The sequence below is a fragment of the Perna viridis genome, chromosome 5 (genome assembly GCF_037379345.1).
Source record: "Perna viridis isolate PV_CMFRI_1.1 ecotype Kerala chromosome 5, ASM3737934v1, whole genome shotgun sequence".
Taxonomy (NCBI): domain Eukaryota; kingdom Metazoa; phylum Mollusca; class Bivalvia; order Mytilida; family Mytilidae; genus Perna; species Perna viridis.
This window is the reverse complement of record NC_142449.1, coordinates 49,325,584-49,346,017: the sequence shown is the minus strand read 5'-3', so window position 1 is coordinate 49,346,017 and position 20,434 is coordinate 49,325,584.

The following is a 20,434-nucleotide window of genomic DNA, read 5'->3' as shown; positions in this document are numbered from 1 at the left end:
TCACTAAAAGTGGTGGTGGTGGTGGAAGGTTTTCGCAGCTGCTGCTTTTCGTCGTAGTAGAAGCCAAGACATTTCACAACCCCTGCAAATTCAGATTCATCGATATCATCATCCTCCAGCGCTTTGCTCACTGCATCTTCGATCTTGGATTGGTAGGATCTGGCGATACGCACGGTATCTTCATGCTTTTTACGCTTTTTAATCTTTAATCTTACTGTACTACATATGCCAATAACCATAGTTAGAGTACATGCACATGTATTTTGTTAGTTTTCAGAGTAAATTTCTTGTTCACAGACATACAAATGTAAACTGCAAATTTTGCTAAGAAATATGGCTACACTGTTCTACACTAGCAATAAAAACAGTATACCTATCACCAATTTTGAAAATTTTAAATATCTGTGTACATACAAAGTATATGAATAAATAATGTATACCTTCAACACTTACCTAGTACATTGTACATGTAAAAATGTCCATTAAAATCTGCTCTTAGAAAAGGTCTACTTTTGGTAGCCTTGACATCCAACACATTTTCAATGCACTTTCATGGACACAGAATTTCAAACATAACTGAGTCTTTCTTGCGTCATAAAAATCCTGTTTCTTACTTTATGATCTGCGTTCTAAGTAAATGTATATGGTATATCTTGACAATGTACTAAAAAAGAACCATATTGATCATTAGTTATGACTTACATGGATATAAGACACGTGTACATTGTATTACTATCTCTCTAAATTCCACACTGAATAGTACATGCAGTATCAACAGGAGACACCTATATAAACTGAAGGGCCACTGGCCCGCGGGATGATATAGGTCGAGGGTTGATACTACATATCAAACAGATTTTTGCATGTCATGTTCGTTCTTTCTTATATTTTATCTATACAAAATGTACTTCAAATATGTTCTGTGCAAGGTATGATATATGATAAGCAATATATGTCTAGGGGTGTGATATAGGGTATGCCATATAGGTATATGGGTGTGATTTAGAGAATGCGATATAGGTTCATGGGTATGATATATAGTATGTGATATAGGTCTAGGCGTGTGATATAAGGTATGCAATATATGTCTGTGGGTGTGATATATAGGGTACTTGAAATGGGTTTAGGGTGTTATATACGGTATGCAATATAAGTCTAGGGGTGTGATATACAGAAGGCAAAAAAGGTCTAGGGTATAATGCAATATATGTCTAGGGGTGTGATATACGGTATGCAATATAGGTCTAGGGTGTAATATACATTATGAGATATGTCTACGGGTGTGGTATACAGTATGTGCTACAGGTCTAGGGGTGTGATATAGTGTATGATAATTATAATGGGGTATGGGATAAAGGTCTATGGTCGGTAGGGAAGTCTGGATTTTAGGAACATGTACAAGTGTATGTGTTAGCTCATGTGTCTACTCGCATCCCAAGAACTTTATTTCACTGGATACTCCTCCTTTTTGATAGTTCAAGATTACCTTCTAAATGTGATGAATATGCCACATGACCTCCTTTCATCCTTAACGTTGAAACAGACACATTGTTTATGTCTCTACTTTGAAATCATAATAATTTAACAATTCTGTTTATTTTCTATTTTAAATACTTCATTTGCTACATGTATGTACATGTGTGTTTACCATTTTATTTTATTTATGCACATGTACATGTAGTAATTAACATATATGTACACAATGCTTGTATTTTATGTACGGAAGATAAATTAGTGGGATCAAATTAATCACAAATGATTTTTTTCAATAAAAAGGAGGGATGTCAACCCCATGCACCCTCTCCTGGATCCGCCACTGTAATCTATACTTACTACACAAAAAGTGTACATTGCAGCTCCGAAAATCCGTCATTAGAAGCCCCCGACATCTTCATTAAAAGGATCAGATCGAGAAAAATAAACTGACAAATCTCGATTGAGCTTTCCTCACTGCGAGTGCGAATGTTCGGGTCAATTAGACAAAATTAAAAAGCTTAACGAAGCGCAACATGATACGACCGCAGTGGTCGAACCCTGAACAGTTGGGGCAAATGTGGACACAATATTAGTTTTTGACACACTTAAGCGTAGGGACTTACAATTCATTATGGACACAACTGGTTTGGACACCACAAAACTTGAAATTCAATCAAAATTTTTAAAATCAGACCAAAAATTGAAAAGCAGATGTGTTTGGCGTGTCCCCTTTGACCCCTTATAACACGAAAACAGTAAGTAATATCGGAAATCTGATTGAAAAATACATAAGGTACCAAATTAAAACAAATTTGATATCGGACCAAAAAGAAAGTCAATTTTGGAGGGTGTGGCGCCTTTGACCCCTTATAACTCGAAAAAAAACGTGAAAGATATCTGAAATCATTTTGAAAAATGCTGGCAGGGATTTTCATAAGGAATCTAATTTTTAGAAAAAATCAAAATCAGACAAAATATTAAACAAGAGGCTCCCAGGAGCCCGAATCGACGGATAAAAAATCTCTACATCTATGCAGAACACCCTAAGGAACATTCATACCAAGTTTGGTTCAAAATGGTGAAGTAGTTTCAGAGGAGAAGAGTTTTGAAAAATTGTTAAAGACGACCAGGTGAGCTAAAGAGATGATTTTGTTTGGCTGGGGTGTGGCCCATTGACCTCCCTGTAACTAAAAAAACACAAGAGATATCTGAAACACTGGGACAGATTTTCATAAGGTATCCAATAAAAGAAAATAAAAATAATGAGGTCCCTAATTCCTAATAATCAATTATCGTCTCCCTCTTACTGTACAGCACCTTGCGGTATAATTTCAAGGGTATCTAAAAATATTGTTGGGACATCAGGAAAAAACTTGTTTCGGGCGCTTTTTGGGCACCTCATTCTTAAATGGTTCGAGTCACAACCCCCCGTAATTAATCCAGGCCCTCCTTTGTTAGTGTGGCACATTATGGTACAATTTCAAAGACATCCATTCAATTTTACTAAAGTCATTGTCTAAACTTAAAAAAAAAGTTTGGTTTCTGTCCCCTTTAAAAAAAACCTTCATTCCTTAATAGTTCAAGACACACACCCAATTCAATTCCAACTCTCTTTTTGCAAAATGACACATTGCGGTAAAATTTTTAAAAAATTCGTTCACGTTTACTCAAGTTATTTTCCGAACATACAAATGCACTTTTCTGGGCCCTTTTGGCCCCTGATTCTAGTATGGCACCCTTGTCGTATAATATCAAAAAATTCCTAAATAGTTAAGACCTAAAGTCACACCCCCTAAAAATCAATCCCGGCATTCCTTTTTTGTATGACACCTTGTGGTAAAATTTCAAAGAGTTCTATATATTCACATCATCCAGTTATTGTCTGTGGGTCATGAAAAGGCCAGTTTTGACCCCATTCAGTCCCTTAATTCCTAAACGGTTCAAGTCACAACCACAAAAATCAGTCAGACTTCCTGTTGTAGTATGACACCTTATGGTATAATTTCATAAATATCAAAACACTTATACCCAAGTTATTGAGTGGACGTGGAAGTGTCTACGGACGACAACGCCGACGCAGTGTCTGTAGTATCCTTTATCTCAAGTTCTTTTGGGTAGATGCGATGTATTAAATCCCCAAAATTAGGATTGTTTAAAGATAATACGTCATCTATATAGCGGAAACTGAGATCAAAGGATCTAGCCAAACGATATTCTTTCTTTCGGATTAGATCAGCTAAAAAGTCAGCCTCATAAGAGTGAAGGAATAGATCAGCAAGTAGAGGAGCACAATTAGTTCCCATTGGAATGCCGACCGTTTGTTGGAAAACGCGTTCACCACACTGGACAAATATGTTGTCGATAAAAAATTCCAACATTTTGTAAACATCTCTTCTGCATATTTGGAGGATGATTTGGAATTATTTCTTACAAAGTATGAGGAATCCCTACCAAGAACTATATATTTGTATCTAGGTGTACCATCTTTTTTGGAAAAAGCAACGATGTATAATGTTTTTAAGTCGGGATTTTAACTGAGTATGTGGAATAGAAGTGTACAGTGTTGAAAAAATATAGGTTTTAGTGCTATTACATTCTGATAATAGTCTTGAACTGATTGTCTCCAAAAGATCTTTCGAATTTTTCAGGATCCACCTTGAATTAATACCACTACGGGAGTAACACATTTTGTGATAGGACTGCAAACTAACTTTGACAGCTGTGAGTATAGAAGTTAAAAGTTTTGAAAAAGTTTGGTGGTACAACGTGCAGATCCAGCTATGTAACGTTGTTTGTATGGATTCTTGTGGAGTTTAGGAATCCAGTACATAGACGGTAAATCACAGTCATCGTCTTTGGTAGAGAGACCAAAAGAGGATAGCACAGATTTATGGTTTTCCACAATTTCTTCTTTGGAGAGTGTGGTAGCAGTATAGGTCTTAGCACTGCTGTTATTTTCTACGCCTACCTCTGATAATAAATGTTGGATGTAAGACGTTTTGCAGACAAAAACAATGTTCTTTTGGGCTTTGTCTGCTGGTACGACAACATACTTGTCATGTACAGTAGACAATGTTTTTGCTACATCGGGGTCTTTGAAAACTGATGTAGCATTGGCACTAATTGACCTACTTAAAACTTTTATTTGTTTCAAAATTAAAGACCTCACAGCCTTTAACCACTCTGACATAGAATCAATGTCTTCTTGTTCTCGTTTTATCCATTTTCTTGCATAGTCCTCCACGGCATTCATAAGAACTTTAAAGTTGTAATTCCAATTTATGGAGTGTGGTTCACGGTCCTTGGGACCTTTACAAAGAATATTCGTTTTCGATGATGAACAAATCTCCCGTAACGACGTGACCGAAAGGACCATTTTTGAATGGAGCGTTTTTTGCAAGAACAGTCAGGTGGTTTAGTCTTGAAGTCCTCAATCTCGAGGTTCTGCAATAGCTTTTTATAACTGAAAATTTTGGATGCAATGGGTGAAGTATAGGAATATGAAATAAAGTTTGTCTTTTTAAGAAATTGATAGATCAAATTCAGTTGAAATGCACTATGGAAAGATGGCAGGAAAATTGTCCGGCCCTTTCCCCTGTATAGCCAGTAAAAAATATCTATGTAACAGATGCTTCAGAAGAAATCTAAATAACTAGATGTATTGAATATATTTGAGGAAAATAAGACCAAACTGAGAAAAAATTATGTGCCATCCATTCGTACACAGAATGGTACTTCAACTATATACATAATAACGTAATTTATCAACAGGGTTAACCAGGAGGCTCAACATATTTCTTTATAATTCTGACAAATTTACATACAAATGTAGTCTCAAAAGTTCAAGTTTATCATTTAGGTTCGTGGCATATTAGAAATTAATAATATTGGGACGTTGATAAACATTCCTACTAATAAACATCTTTCCTAGATTGATTTAAAAAAGGACATATCATTATATAGTGAAACTCGTCACCAATCTCATGCATATTGCAGAGAGTACAGTATCTATATTCTTCTTGAACGTTAGTCCATCTATCATGCCCAATAGGTAAACGATGGTTTGTTGTTCAAAATCTATAACAACAAAACCAAAAAATCTTTATCATTAAATGTCGATGTTGAAATGCTTTTCAATTTTCATTAATCACATTGTCCCACTCTCGTTGGAACTGATCACGTAGATTGATTGTCAGTTTCAGCCGTATATCACTTACAAATGTTTGGGAAATCAATATATATGACAACCTAGTATCTTCTTTTATTAGAAGAATTAACTAAGGAAATGTGACGATTTTGTGAATGCATAACGTGCATTAACGTATACACAACAAAACATAGCTTTGATGGTTTTCCTGCTAAAAGTTTAGTCCAATGAGAAATCATTCTCTGCTTCACATCTAAAATAAGCGGATATCGTCCAAGTTCACAGTATACCATACAATTTTATGTTGTAATTCTCAAATTCAGTAATGATTTACAAAATTTAAGATGCACTCTTTCAGTACAATCAATACATGTATTACTAAAGCTCCGTACCTCTGAGTCATATAGAAGAATGGGCTTTATAGTCTTATCAAATATATCTACATTTTGTAATTGACAGAAGATTCAATTTGATAAATTGTAATATTTACCCCTTTTTAGAATTTCATACATGACCCTTCGCCCTCTATCTGCTTGCAATTGTATTGCTTTTGCAAACTTGCCGGTTTTTGATAGAAGTATCCCTGAGCTCATTCACAATGTCAATATTTCTGTTATTAAACAATAATCTTGGGTTATTTGTTATTCTGACATAATGATTACAAAAACACAACACTTGTTTTCTATACATCAACTTTAAGTCTCCACGTTACACAATACTGATGAAAACAATCTGTTAATCTTTTGGTGTTATAAGTATAGTATCATCTGCGTGAATATGGCAATTTAAATATTTTCATAAATAAACTTAATTCATTTTTTATTTCATCTGACAACGAAGTTATAGTCTAAGATATCATTCTTGTTCATAAAGTCTTCTAAATCATTTAATAACAATGCAAACAAGAAAGGTGAAAGGTTTTCACTTGGTCTAACTCCAATTTCACGAGGGGAAATATTCTGATATTCTGGTGTACATTTATCATAAACAATCCGTTTACATATTTTGTATAACACTGAACATTTTACCATTGATACAATGTACTAATTATAATACATTCATGCCATAGCCCATCGCTTCAAACTATCAAACGCCTTCTCAAGATCTACAAAGACACAGTATAACTTAATTTCTCTTTTTCTGTTTCAGAGTTTCAAAAAATGAATATAGGGTAAATAAATTATGTACAGCTGAATATCCCTGGGGAAAGCCATTCTGATTTTTTTCAGTAATGAAAAATTTTCCTAATAACTGTTAAGGCGTTCGCTCAAAATAGCAGTAAAAAGTTTGCCAATGCAGCTCACAATTGTGGTCGGCCAAACGTTTTTAGTGTCATCACTCTCATCCTTATTCTTATACATTGTATATTGGAATGATATTGCCAACAAGCCAAGTTTGGCGTTATACCTGTATCAAGAATTACATAGAATAAAAGTTCATACACTTCCATAAGATATTGGGAGGTACTTTTAATGTACTCGTTCACAATTTGATTTTTACTCAAAGCTTTGTTATTTTTCAGTTTGCAATTAGGGTATGTAAGTCTCGTCACGTGACTCCGTGATTTCATGAGAATGGGCCCTCATCTCCCATTCAAATGCATTGAGATTCGTCATTAACATAGCATTGAGTTCAATGTTAAAAGCAAAATATCTTTTTGTGAAATAAAATACTGATAAAAAATGACAAATATCTAGTTCTACTGGATAAAAATGTTAAGAAAAGCATAAAATAGAAGCTTTTGCATAACGATACAGTGTTTTAATTTCCCGGATGTGAACAATAAAATGCAGACCGGTCTTCAGAAATCAGACCAGGGAAGAACTTGTGCAACCACTGCCGCCAGTGCCGAGCACTGGCATATTGTACCAGTTGATTCTGGTAAGTAAAAATTACAAATACATTTATACTATGAGGCAGATGTAACCTGTAAGAGCATGAAGTAGAGTAAATTGACATTTAAAAAAATGTATGCCTTTTACAGCTTTACATCATCTTCAATTAATTTTTCTTCACAAATTACACAATTTGGTAAAACTTTGTAAGTTGAAATTGTATCAGTCCCCAGCTGTAAACATGTAGCCATTGAGGTTGCTCGTTTATTATATTTTTTATACTTACTAGTTGTGACCATTCAGATTACTAAATATTTAAAAAAAAAAATGGCAATAGTTATGATTTTGCAGCTATTCAGAGCACCACACTCAATGGAGCCAGGTACAAAAGTCATTGACATAATGTCCACTGGACATTGTATTCGGTATCTGATTCTATCGCTGTTGAGTACCATTATGGGGACTTCATCCTCTATTAATTACAGTTTAAATAGGTATGACTTTCAAAGTCTTAGGTACAATGTAGCAAATTATATTCTACATGGTCATGCAATGGTGGGCTACAAAGCATAATATTAAAGCACAGATCCCATTACCACCCAAGAGTGGTAGTACGTAGAGAGCAAGGCTCTGTCTGAAATGGGGGCCTGTGTTTTCAAGGCATATTGAAATTGATAGCTAGCTTTTTATATTAACCTGTCACTTGAATAATGTCAATTTCTATCTAGTTTTTGTCGGTTGTGATTTATTATCCTCCATTTTTTCATGCATTTCAGGAAGAGAATGTTTGACCATTCAAGCTGATCTTGCCTGGTGCTTAACCTGACAGTAGTCACAGCCTGCAGGTAGGCAGTCAAACTCATTATTCTGTTTCCCTGCCAACCATTTAGAATGCTATCTCTCATATGGCACAGGCTAGGCAGAGAAGCAGTGCACAACTACCAATTTTATATTCTGGTGTATCTCAACCAGGGATCAAAGACATGCAAATTTTGAGGGGGGTGGGTGGGCGGATGCCCGCCATGCCCAAGCCTAAATCCGTCCCTGACAATTCCACAACAGTTCAAGATAAGTCGATATCCCCTTGACGTATTTTATTTTCAGGACATAAACCATACATTTATATCTTTTTCGGTTCTAATTATACATGTACAATATAATTATCATTAGCTGTTATGATAAGCTACACTGCATTATACTCTGTAGCATATCAACCATAAATGATAAAAAACAAATGAGAGAAAAATGTCAATATGGGTCTACATTGAGTGGTGCAAGAATTCCCACAACAACAGCATGCCTTTGACATGCCCCAAAAAGACAAATGCAAGTATACAGCAAACTGGGCATTATGCTACACCCGTCTCATGCATGCATATAAAAAATGAATCTCAGTGTTAACAATAGCTAGCAGTTATCCACATTAAAATCCCTTGAATTATTTTAAGAAGACATTTCAATAAGAATTAGCCTCCTTATTTCAGTTATCATACAATGTAGTAGAAATTGTATTTTACTGAATCTTAACTTAATACACTTAACTGCATCACATTGATACACGTGTTTACTATTAATACTGTAGACATATTAATAGTAAACATGTGTATCACTGTGATGCAGTTAAGTGTACAAAATACAGAACAAATGGTCCATATTGTACTGAAAACACTGGGCATTTGTGTCCAAGACCGCTTATCAATACCAGATGTATTTTTTTAGTAATATTATAAACTAAATAGTAGTATTCATTAAAAGAGCGATATGTTGTTGTTTTTTTTTCAGTATGATTGCTTAGAAGTGAAATTATTTGCATAAATTATTATTTGGTCTCTACGTTTGAGATTTTAAAAGAACCCTGTGAAATGCAGATACATGTATAAAATGCACATCTCAAGAGAAATGTATTACTGAAATTGGAGGTTTAGTTGCTCAGAACCTAGCTGTGAAAAGTCATGCAGAAAGTAGTTTCTTCTTGAAAAAAAACAGTGATGGTCGAAACTTTTTTTCACCCTGGAGCAACTAGCACTTCTAATGTAGCAATGTACATATGTAGTTGTTGGCAAATACTGAGTGCCGACTCAGTAACCTGTAACCAGTCAAATGTAATGCACAATCAATCTAATGAGAGTAATTACAATTCACAGAAAACAAAAACATAACTGGATGGGCCCTTATCAGACAAAGATGTCAAACTGTATGCGATATACATGAACATGTATTTGAGGAAAGAGAAACCTCTGGTAGTAAGCAAATTCTGTGAAATTATTTATTACAAATTATCAATGGCTGTGATTAGTGTGGAAGACTATATTTTACCAAAATGATTGGATTTTGTGCAGAAAGTGAAGAGTCTCTTAGCTCATTGCCCTTCTAAAGATGATGGAGACTTCCAGTAAAGTCAAAAACAAACGGAGTGGAACTGTCATGAAAATCAAGAGAAATGAAGAACCAAGTGAGATTTGTGAACTAGCATACTACACTGTATATTAATATTTATTATGTAACTAAAAATATGCTCACTGAATTTGTACGAGTGACTTGAAAGAAAATTTAAATCAAAATGTAAAAATTGAAATTTGTGTATTTATCCAAACTTGCAAAATCAGCTTTAAAAAATGGAAGTTTATAATGTAAATAATACATCAACAACAGGCAGTGTTACGGACAGTATAGGTCTGTTTTATTATCCCCCTTTGAAAAGCATAGTATACATGTACATATATATTGATCATTCTGTGTGTCGGTTCATTTGCTACTTCCCAGAAAACTAATAAATGGAATTAATGAAGTTTCCACAAATTCTTCGTCATATTTGAATGTTTCATTGTGCATTTCCACCAATAAGTGAGCTTTTCTCAAGGTATTACTAGTCTGTAGTATGGCCTGTAATACATGTAATAGGAGTATGATTTTTTTCAACTCAAATTTTCATAATGAGGGTTTCTCTACTATGAATGGGAAAACTTTTTTATTGATGCAGACCATATATAATGCATGTACAACATGAACATGTATGAGATTATTGAAGAAAAAAAACAAAATACATACAAAAAAATTCAGTCACATTCATCTAAGTTATTATATTTTACTATTTGTTGTGTTTTAGGCAGAAAGATTTGCTAATTTCTTGAAAAGTGAGTTTTAAATTAAGATATATGTGAAAACTTATGGTTACAATACATTTTTATTCAAATTGTCTACCCTTTGAAAGAGAGAAGACCTAATTTCACTGAAGTTTAGAGGAGTTATCAACAAGACAGAAATAAAATCTTGAGCTATTTTCAATCCAAATGTTCTTGTTTGCATTAAGTAGAAATTGAAATTCATCCATGTGTATGTGTGTACATGAAACAACCCATTCCCCCTTTTTCATTTAATTAAGCTAACTTATTTGTATTGTGGTCAGGGGCGTAGATAGGCCTGTTTTATTTGTACGCAAAATTGGGTCTTGGGGGGGGGGGGGGGTCGCTCAAGGCCCCCAGTGAGTCATTGCATAAAACCTTTATTTCATCTTTAAAATGTGTGTTTTTATTTTTGTTACTTTTTCCAAAAGTACGCAACTCTGTATTTGCGTATAGGCAGGTACGCCCCTGCTGGTATTGAATAAAAATAAAATGAAAAGACTGTAAATAAGCACTAATATAAATAAAACTGCATTTTATATAAGATATGCTTTTCAAGGGAGCTAACTCTTTGTTCAGTGATTTTTTTTATCCTTTTTTTAAATATGCAATTTTAAAATTTACGAAAAAGTACTTAATCCTCAGAACCCAAATAAAACATTGATATAATGTAAAAAGTAAGTCTAAATCTTCTAATTAGAAACTATTGAAAATGAAAACGAGGCGTCAATTCTATTTATTTTTGTTTGAAGATTGGCACTATTTGGTAGTTATTTCCCTTAAAGTGGAACTTAAAATTAGTTATATTTTAGTTCAGACATAGATATTCGATACATTTATAAAGTTATAACCTTTGATTACCTTGTTTTTCATCAGGAACATTTCAATATGAATGGTGTCGAAATTTTGTGAATTTTAGAAATTTTGATGAATTTCAGGGGCCAAAGAGGGGGACCTAGAGATGGTCCTCATTTTAGCCTCTTATTACTGAGAAGAATAAAAAATGAAATGTTACCCAAGCTTTGCTTAATTTAGGTACTATTTGGTACAAATTTGGTGAAATTCAGTATACCTTGATGTATCGACTTCTGCCTGGGCCTATTATAGAATGTCGATCGGCGACCAGGTGATTCAATCTGTAAAATGCACGCTATATACAGCGTTGTATAGACTACAGTAGCATTTGCTGAATCTTTGACCCATCAAAAATACTTTTTTGGGATAAAATCAGCACTTTCCGGTGCATGTAAGACTGATATTGGTGCATGCCAGTCAATTGACGAGAAATGTCCAAGGCAGAAAAAATAATGTCATGTTTTCGAGAACTATTCTAAAATTTAGTAGGGTCGGTAGGTAGGAATTTTTATTTTCATTTGATATTTTTGAAATGACGTAAGTCATACAGATACAATCTTTTTTCTGGAAGACAATCGGCAGAATTTTTACGTAATTTTTTTCTTCAAAATTTCAAATCAAAATTTATGAGTTGGGGGCCTGAAAGAGGGTCAGTAGGCCTAGGGCGATCGGAAACATTTTTAGGTCTAAACGGATGGTCTGTTTATTACTCCAGTAGTGCTAGAGATTGCCTGGCAAGCTTTTTTCTGACTTGATAAATGATATTGGCAGTGCCTCTTGAAATATTTTATACAGCTGCATAACAAGTATAGTTTTCCTCCAAGGAAACATTTTTCAGACTACTAATGTATGGGACTATTTAGAATTAGATAAAATTGTTTGATACAAGATTTAGTTGAAAGTTTGATTTTGAAGTGTTAAATTTGAGTCAGGACTGATGGATTTAGCCTTGAAGTCCTTTATATACCAGTATTTTATTTTCATTTCATAAGAATTTCTAATATATATGTGTGTGTGTTTAATATAATAGAGTTACCGAAATAGTGCTGACTGCGTCGTCATCGTCGGCGGCGTCCGTGTCGTCGTCGTCCATATTCACTTGATTTTCGTGCGATGACTTTATGGTTATGGTTGTCTAATTGTTATGAAATTTTGATATGATTTTACTAAATATTAATTAATTGCGTCTATTTAATTTTTTAGTTTATGGCCCCTACAATAGGGCCATCCATGTAACTGACACACCACACTGTCGGTTTCAGTTAATAAAAAAAACAAAACAGAACAAAAAAACTGAGAGCCCAGAATTTTACCAAGCTAACCTATAGCTACATAAAGTAAATGTCCAATCATTATTAACATGACATAGCAAGTTAATTCTACACATCCATGCAAGTACACCTTCAAGGAAGAATATGTATATGACATGTCCTATGGTTGTGGCATGTCATATTGTGTAATGCTATTTTTCTTTTAAAATTTAAATTAAGACGGGTAAAATCAATCCAGCAATGAAATTTTAAAAAAGAAACATGCAAAAAAGTTTGAATAGAAGCAATGTGAAGTCTAAACTAGTGGATACCCGACATAAATTCAACATAGTAGATTTGTTCCTTTTCAGTTCATTTTGATTGGCTATAAACAAACTAAAAAGGTAGCAGTTTCAGTCAATATTTTATTTGTTGTCATTAAACAAAATAACATTCCATATACATTTTTAATTGATTTTTAATTGCTATTCGATAAATTCATCACAAAATGCAGGGAAAAAAGAAACAATGCTTTTGTTTTGAAAAGAATGAAAGTTTTAAGTTAAAGGAGCAAAAAAATAATTATATCTTCTCTTCGTTATTTTTTGCCCTTTTTTGTGATTCTTTCTTTTTTCTTTTTTTTTTTGTTAAAGTTTTCACATGAATGAAAATACACTCTTTCATTGGCGATGAATGCCACCCAGGAAAAACCACACTAAAAAATAAGTAGATTTTTGAAAAAAGCGATGGAAACCTGTGACTCGAGGTAATGCCGACACCGCCTCCAGAGTAGGCGTTCAAGTCCTACGCCTTGGAAAAAAAAATAACAGAAATATAACAATAACAATAATTATAACTTCACACACATTTACAAATCTTTTTCCATTTCACCTTTTGCTCAATTTTTTTTTAAAAAACCTGTCCAAAATTTAATTTGCAGTCACATCCATAACTATTTCAACGTAGTATTATCCCACACTGTAATTATATACTTACATGGAACCAATTTCAGCCCAAGAAAATAATTCCCATGATCAATATAACATTTTCATATCTAGACACTTTTTATCAATTTGAATGTTCCCACAAATTTTACTTGCTTGAACTCCCTGTTTATTAATCATAAAACATTAATGATATGATGGAGATTTAAACATCTTTCAAGGCTGAAAGGAGTCCTTCAAATCTTCAGCTCATTTGAAGACTATTGAAGCTCATTATTGAGCTTGAGCTAAACAATTGCCAGAAATTATTTAGACAAGATCATATTGAGCTGAATAATTGCCAGAAACATATTTAGACTAGAACTTATTCAGCTGAATAATTGCCAGAAAAATATTTAGACTAGGTCTTGCTGAGTTATTGATCTTATTGAGCTGAATAAGTGCCAGAAACATAGACTAGGTCTTGCTGAGCTTAATGATTGCTAGAAACATATTTACAGGTTACAAAGATGTATTCAATGATATAAAAGAATTATATTTTTGTGTAGTGTTCAGAAACAGTAGGAAAGTTCCTGGCATGAACCAGAAACATAAGGTATTTTGATACTAAAGGATCAATAACCAAAAAATAATGTAAAAATATCTTTTTTCCTTCTTTTCTCTTCTATTTCTATTGCTTTACTTTTCTGAACTTTTGAATTCATTTGTCTTTTATCTTATTTTTGTTGTTGCTTTTTTGTACATTGATCATCATCATTTAACAATGTCAATTCCAGTGTCTTAATTCTGATCACAAATTAACTCGTTCTTTTACCACCAAGTTCATGCTCCAGTCGCCACTTGTTGACCTGCAGCTTCTGTCTATTGCTTTTGACCTGCAGTTTATTTCATTTCACCGCTTTTTGACCCACAGTGTGTTTTTCCTGTAATTGACTGAAAAAAAAATAAAAAGAAATAAAACAGACAAGGAAGAATATGAATATTTACTGTTATAATCAACAAATAATAAACTAGTGAAAGCATCAAAAAAGGGCAATAGCTTAATAGATTTACATGAAAAATTAACCACAAAATTTTGATTAAGGTTTATTAAGTTTTGGAGATATATATTGGCCAATCAAAAACTAATACAGCCTCTGGCAGCCTTCTTGTTAAATCAAGTTTAACAAAAATCATCTAAGTTGTCCCTTTTATTATTTCTGCCAAGTATGGTCTCCACTGGCTAAAAGAACGCAAAGATATATCGTTTTTCAGTGACTTTCAGTGGCCACAGCCACCCAATGAGCCACTCAAGCCACACAAAAAGTGGACCTTTGTACAAAGCATTCAGGTCATTAACCCTATCAAGTTTGGCACATGTGATTTCTGAGGAGTTGATCTTTGAAAATTGGCCGATCAGAAGCTTAAATAGACTGTGGAGACCATCTTGTTTAGTCAAGAGGAACCAAAAGTGGATCCTGCATATATCTTATTTGCCAAGTTAGGTTAAAGTTGGTCAAGGGGTTTTCATGTAATTTAGCTAAATGTGAAAAGTTGACAACAGATGCAATAATGAAATAATCCTTTGAGCTACATGAGCTTAAAAGCATGTATGACCTCTTTCATTGTACATTAGTATACATACCTTCTGAAGATGTGACTATGTATACTGGAGCTATTTTTTGTGATCTTTCCCCAAGGACAGACATCCACTGATTACCCCCGCCAAATATAGATATGCCAAAGTCCTCACAAGAAATCTCCCCAGATTTCTTGCAAGAAGTCTCCCTCTCATTCAGGGTTAAGTGCATGTGAATTAGTAAGGGGTTAAATGTGAGTTACATTAGTTTTATGAGTATTTTTTAGTACGTGTTAGGGTTGTTAGGGTTGAATGATATTATGGAAGACAAATTTGAATGGATTTTGAATATTTACTTCCCTCCCAAAAAATCCCCAAAAAGAACAAAATTAGATCAAGAACCAGTTTCCGAATGTCCTGGGCTTCAGCTGGAAGTTTTGTTGTTCTGAGTAAAGCTGTTCTGAAATCACAAAAAGTTTATCATAGAGAAAAGCATATTAGAAAAGGTATATCTGCTATAAGTATTCAGTTGCTTTGAAATTTATGTATTTATGTATATAATAACTAGAGATGTCAAGGAATACTCGAGTATTCAAGTATTGCTCGATAGGTCTGATAATCAAGCAGCAATTTAGCTACCAGGGTACTCTTATAAAAAACCACTCGTTCGTGTTTTTCCCCATCCTTGCTACAGCTATAAGTATTCAAGAGCTTTGAAATTTAATTCCTATCTAAAGTCAAGTTTGTTCCATTGATTAAAATTTCTCAAATATGTGATCTGCCATTTTACCTCAATCAATCAACGTGATTTCAGAGGAAATGTATTCAAAAGGTTGTAAAATGTAGAGAAACTCAGATGGAAAGATTCAAACAATGGAGCAATAAAGATGGTGCATTTGTTTTTGGCAGATGCACTAGATTCTTGGACAGGGTTAATGGTGATATATGATTACCTTCAAACTTATTAAATTTATTACTTACCTTACCAATTTGGAAGGACTACATCACCTCTGTAATTCCTGCTGGGTACCTATAGCAGTGAGGCTACTGCCTGTTTGTGTATACAAGCCCTTCACAAAACTGAAAGAGTACAAAACAAAGAGCTAATTTTTCATTGCCCTTGAATAATTTGCATTTGACAAAGAGTATTTTTAACTAGAAATATGTGAGCAAGCTCACAAAAAGAATAATGTTAGACATTTGTTGGATTATCTTCTTTGGCTTCATCCAACAATAATTATATTCCTTCATGCCTTTCTGCATATGAGACCCAGCCTTCATATAAAAATATCCCTCGAGAAGTTCAGGTGGAGTTAGGCCTGAGGTTTTAACCTTGATTTGGATTATCTCCCTTTAGAGAAATCTGACAGTTATGACTTTCCTGCACCATGAAGTTTAATAGTCATCATGAACTTCTGAATCAATACAGTGTATCCATCTGCACCATGAAAATCGATTTGTTCAACTTGTCTTAGAAAAGCTGAGGATGCTTTCCCTATCAGTGCATGTGGTCCATGCTCTCAGTTTTTAGTGGAGTCTGTGTTGCTCATTTACTTCCATTCCTTTATATAAATTTTGGTTATTTTATGTTTGTTGTGGGTGTTTTTTTTGCCATGCCTGAGTTTTGCCCCTGCCCTTTCAATTTCCGCTCGAATCTAGGTCCTTGGATTACCTTTCATGCTCATCTACATGTGATACCCAACCTTCCTCCCTTGATTGGTTTAGTTGTGCTTACAAGAAATGTGGACAGACGGACGGATGGACAGACAGAGCGATTTGTATACACCCCCTTTAAACTTTGTTTGTGGGTGTATAAAAATATACAAACTCAGCCTGAATAGTATTGTGTATTATTTTCAGTGTCTTTCAATTTAAAATAGCAGAAAAATATACCTAGGTGATACATCTTTGAGCCAATCCATATTCTGCAAATAAATGCCCCATAAAAATCAAATGCAGTGGAACATTGTTCAATTTTATTTTTATCAAGGCAGAATTCATTTTTAAAACAACAACTGTACCTTCCATAAACTGGGAAATACTTCCAAATACATGTTCCAAAATGATACATGTATGTACTGTTCAGTGTTGACCTTTACATAAACAGCCTTTAGTTCTTTACCTGTAAAAATTACACAATCAAATAATTCAAGCTGACAAAATTACACCTCATAAAATAATACATTGCTGGAAAATTCATGATCTCTATCAAATCTTAATGTTTAAAACTGTCATCTGGTAAATGGGCAGATCTTTGGGTGTTTTCAGGCTGTTATTTGACCATTCTTTGTACAAAATAAACAAAATTCTAAGAGCAATGGCACTGTACATCGTAAAAACTGTGACCGAAAAAAAGGGTTCAAAACACACAGTAACACAGACAAGGGTAAAACAGTATACCTCACTCTCCTTTTGAGCAGGGGTATAAGGGGGTAGTAACACCTCTGGAACCCCCATTGGAACCGCCACTATGGTATTGTTAATATAAAACTATCTACACGTCCTGGATATTAAAAAAAACTATCATTATAAATACTATCAATAAAAGAACAGAGTAAAAGTTGAAACCTTCTACTAGGTTGAACTCTTCTTCATAAAATACATTCTGTTTACTGTTTCTTGACCTTCAGTAAACATCCATTGGTTCTGGTGACCTGTAAAACATACACAATATCTAAATAAAGTACACAATTTTGGTTATATACAGTGGATTCCCCTTAATTGCATAGCCTATTTGCCAGTCAAAATTATGCAAATAACCGGGCTATTCTTATAACCGAAATTACGATTTTACCGGAAGTGTGAGTTCAGGTAAGACGACGATACTGTGGATCAACCAGGGATATCACTGTACAACATTTCTGATCTGGTATTTAATTGTTATAGACCTTCTCATTGTATTTTTCCTTTATCAATAAATAATAATATATATTGTGTTTGTCTTGTTTATTGACCTTCTTTACGTTGTGTGTATTTATAAGTAAAACCACGTGTTTCTCATCTATAAATAGTCAAGTAATTTCCTGACCTTTCTACGAAAGAAAATCCCATATTTTATATTTCAGCCAGGATTCAGTGTAATATTCATCAATGTTTGCAGTTTGTGGGCTTTTGAAATGGTCTGTGTGTTTTTATTCCTCTGTTCATTGTATACTGATAGTTGTGTATTATACGCATCATTGACCTCGATATATTCCTATGAAGTGTGGATAGTATGGGGCACCTTAGGGTAGTTGAATTTCATTAGACATTGTACTGAATGAATGACTTTTAATTTTCGTATGATATTTATGCCTAGTAACCCAAGCTCACTCAAAACTGCTCAGCTCATTAAATAAAATTAAATTTACATTGATAATCATTTGTAGTCAGAAGAATTTAAATAGGGACAAAAAATACCCCAAGCCGAACCTCAAGCCGCATCATAAGGTGATGTTCGGCATGTCGTCAGAAGTCATTGTTCACCTAGGTGCTTGTTTATTTTAATGTAATTAGAAATCATTTATATTGTCTTTTATGTCAATTATTTTTTTAATCCATTATTAACACCTCCTGATTGATGATAATCTAGTTTTTACAACAATAAATATGATTGACATATTTATGACCCGAAGGCTTAAAATAGAATTTGGGAAAACCTGTCTTTACCTGGACGAGGCAAAATTCTCTATGCAATAAACCGAAATGCACCTCCAAGGCCTATGCAAATAAGCGATTTTTTCCCTAATAGAATAATAGGAAATGGTTTTGTGCAGGAGAAAATTATGCTAATAACCGAAATATGCAATAAAGCGATATGCGATTAAGTGGAGTCGACTGTATAATAAGCCTAGGATGACAAATATAACAGATTGTTACATTACAATTGCATTTGGTAGCAATGTACTGGATTTAATTCTGCAACCAGAATTTAATTCTTTGTATCAATTTCTGTCTAAACTTCTTCTATGGCTTTCTAAACAAAGATCATAGATTTTTTTAAACCATTAGTTCTTGTCCAACCTCCTAATGTTAAATCTGACTTGGGAGGATTCATGAAAATAAAATGCTTTCTACTGGATACTTATTGTAAACAGACTGGTAGACACCAATTTCCTTGTTAGGCTTGTATAAATGAAAGATTACTTACGTCTTGACCAATGTAAAGTATCTGTAATCGTGTTGCTCCTGCTTTGTGATATATTGACCAGTATCCTCTGGAGGCCTTGTTGAGAGGTTATATCACATTGAGCAGGGTACCTTGGTATGTAGCTAAGCTTTACTACATACAGAAGGGCAGTATCACTGAAATCTGTGGACCATAATTTCAGTGAAGATAGCCAATCATTTGAGGTATTGTGTCGGCAGAAATCCTTCCTTGCTTTACTCGGGCAACACGATTTTCCCCCTCAAGCACAACATGGAAGATATAGCCTGCAGCAAATTAAAGTGAAGTGTTAGTGCATTTTTTTGGTTTTTGTTTGCATCATTGAATGACAACTCAAAAGTGATAAAGAACATTTATTTGAATACATACCTGTTATTTTATATTTATTTTTTCAATATGAACTTTAATCTTAATGATTGTTTTCTCATTATCAATTATTAAAACAAAAACTTGTTTTGTGGAAAAAAATAAATATAAGCACAATATCACATACAATATGTACTCACATTTTACAAAACACTTCCAAGACTAATGTTAATTGACCCAACGTGGTGACATACTGTGTATCTTCTTCATTTGTCTTTTTATCTTTATTTTGTATTTTTTTTTGTACAATGATCAGTTAACAATGTTTATTCAATTGTCTTAGTTTGATCACAAAATAAGTTGGTTTTTTACCTCCATGTTCATGCTCCAGTAGCCACTTGTTGACCGGAGGCTTCTCTACACTGCTTTTGACCTGCAGTTCATTCCATTTCACCACTTTAAACCTACAGTTTTCTTCCTTTTCTTTCTGCTTTTGACCTGCAAATTTTCATTTTTATACTATATATATACCTTCCGATGATTTAACTTTACTTATACTGGAGCTATCTTATTTTATCTTTTCCCAAGGACAGACATCCACTGATTACCCCCGCAAAAGATGGTTTTGGAGATATATGCAAAAAAACTACTGTACGACCCCTATGTTCTATCATGCTGAATACTATTACCCGATGTCAAAATTTGGCTAAAGCTAACGGTTTTGGAGATATATGCAAAAATCTGCTCTCTGACCCCTATGTTCTATTTTCAGTAATGGCGGCCATGTTTTTTAA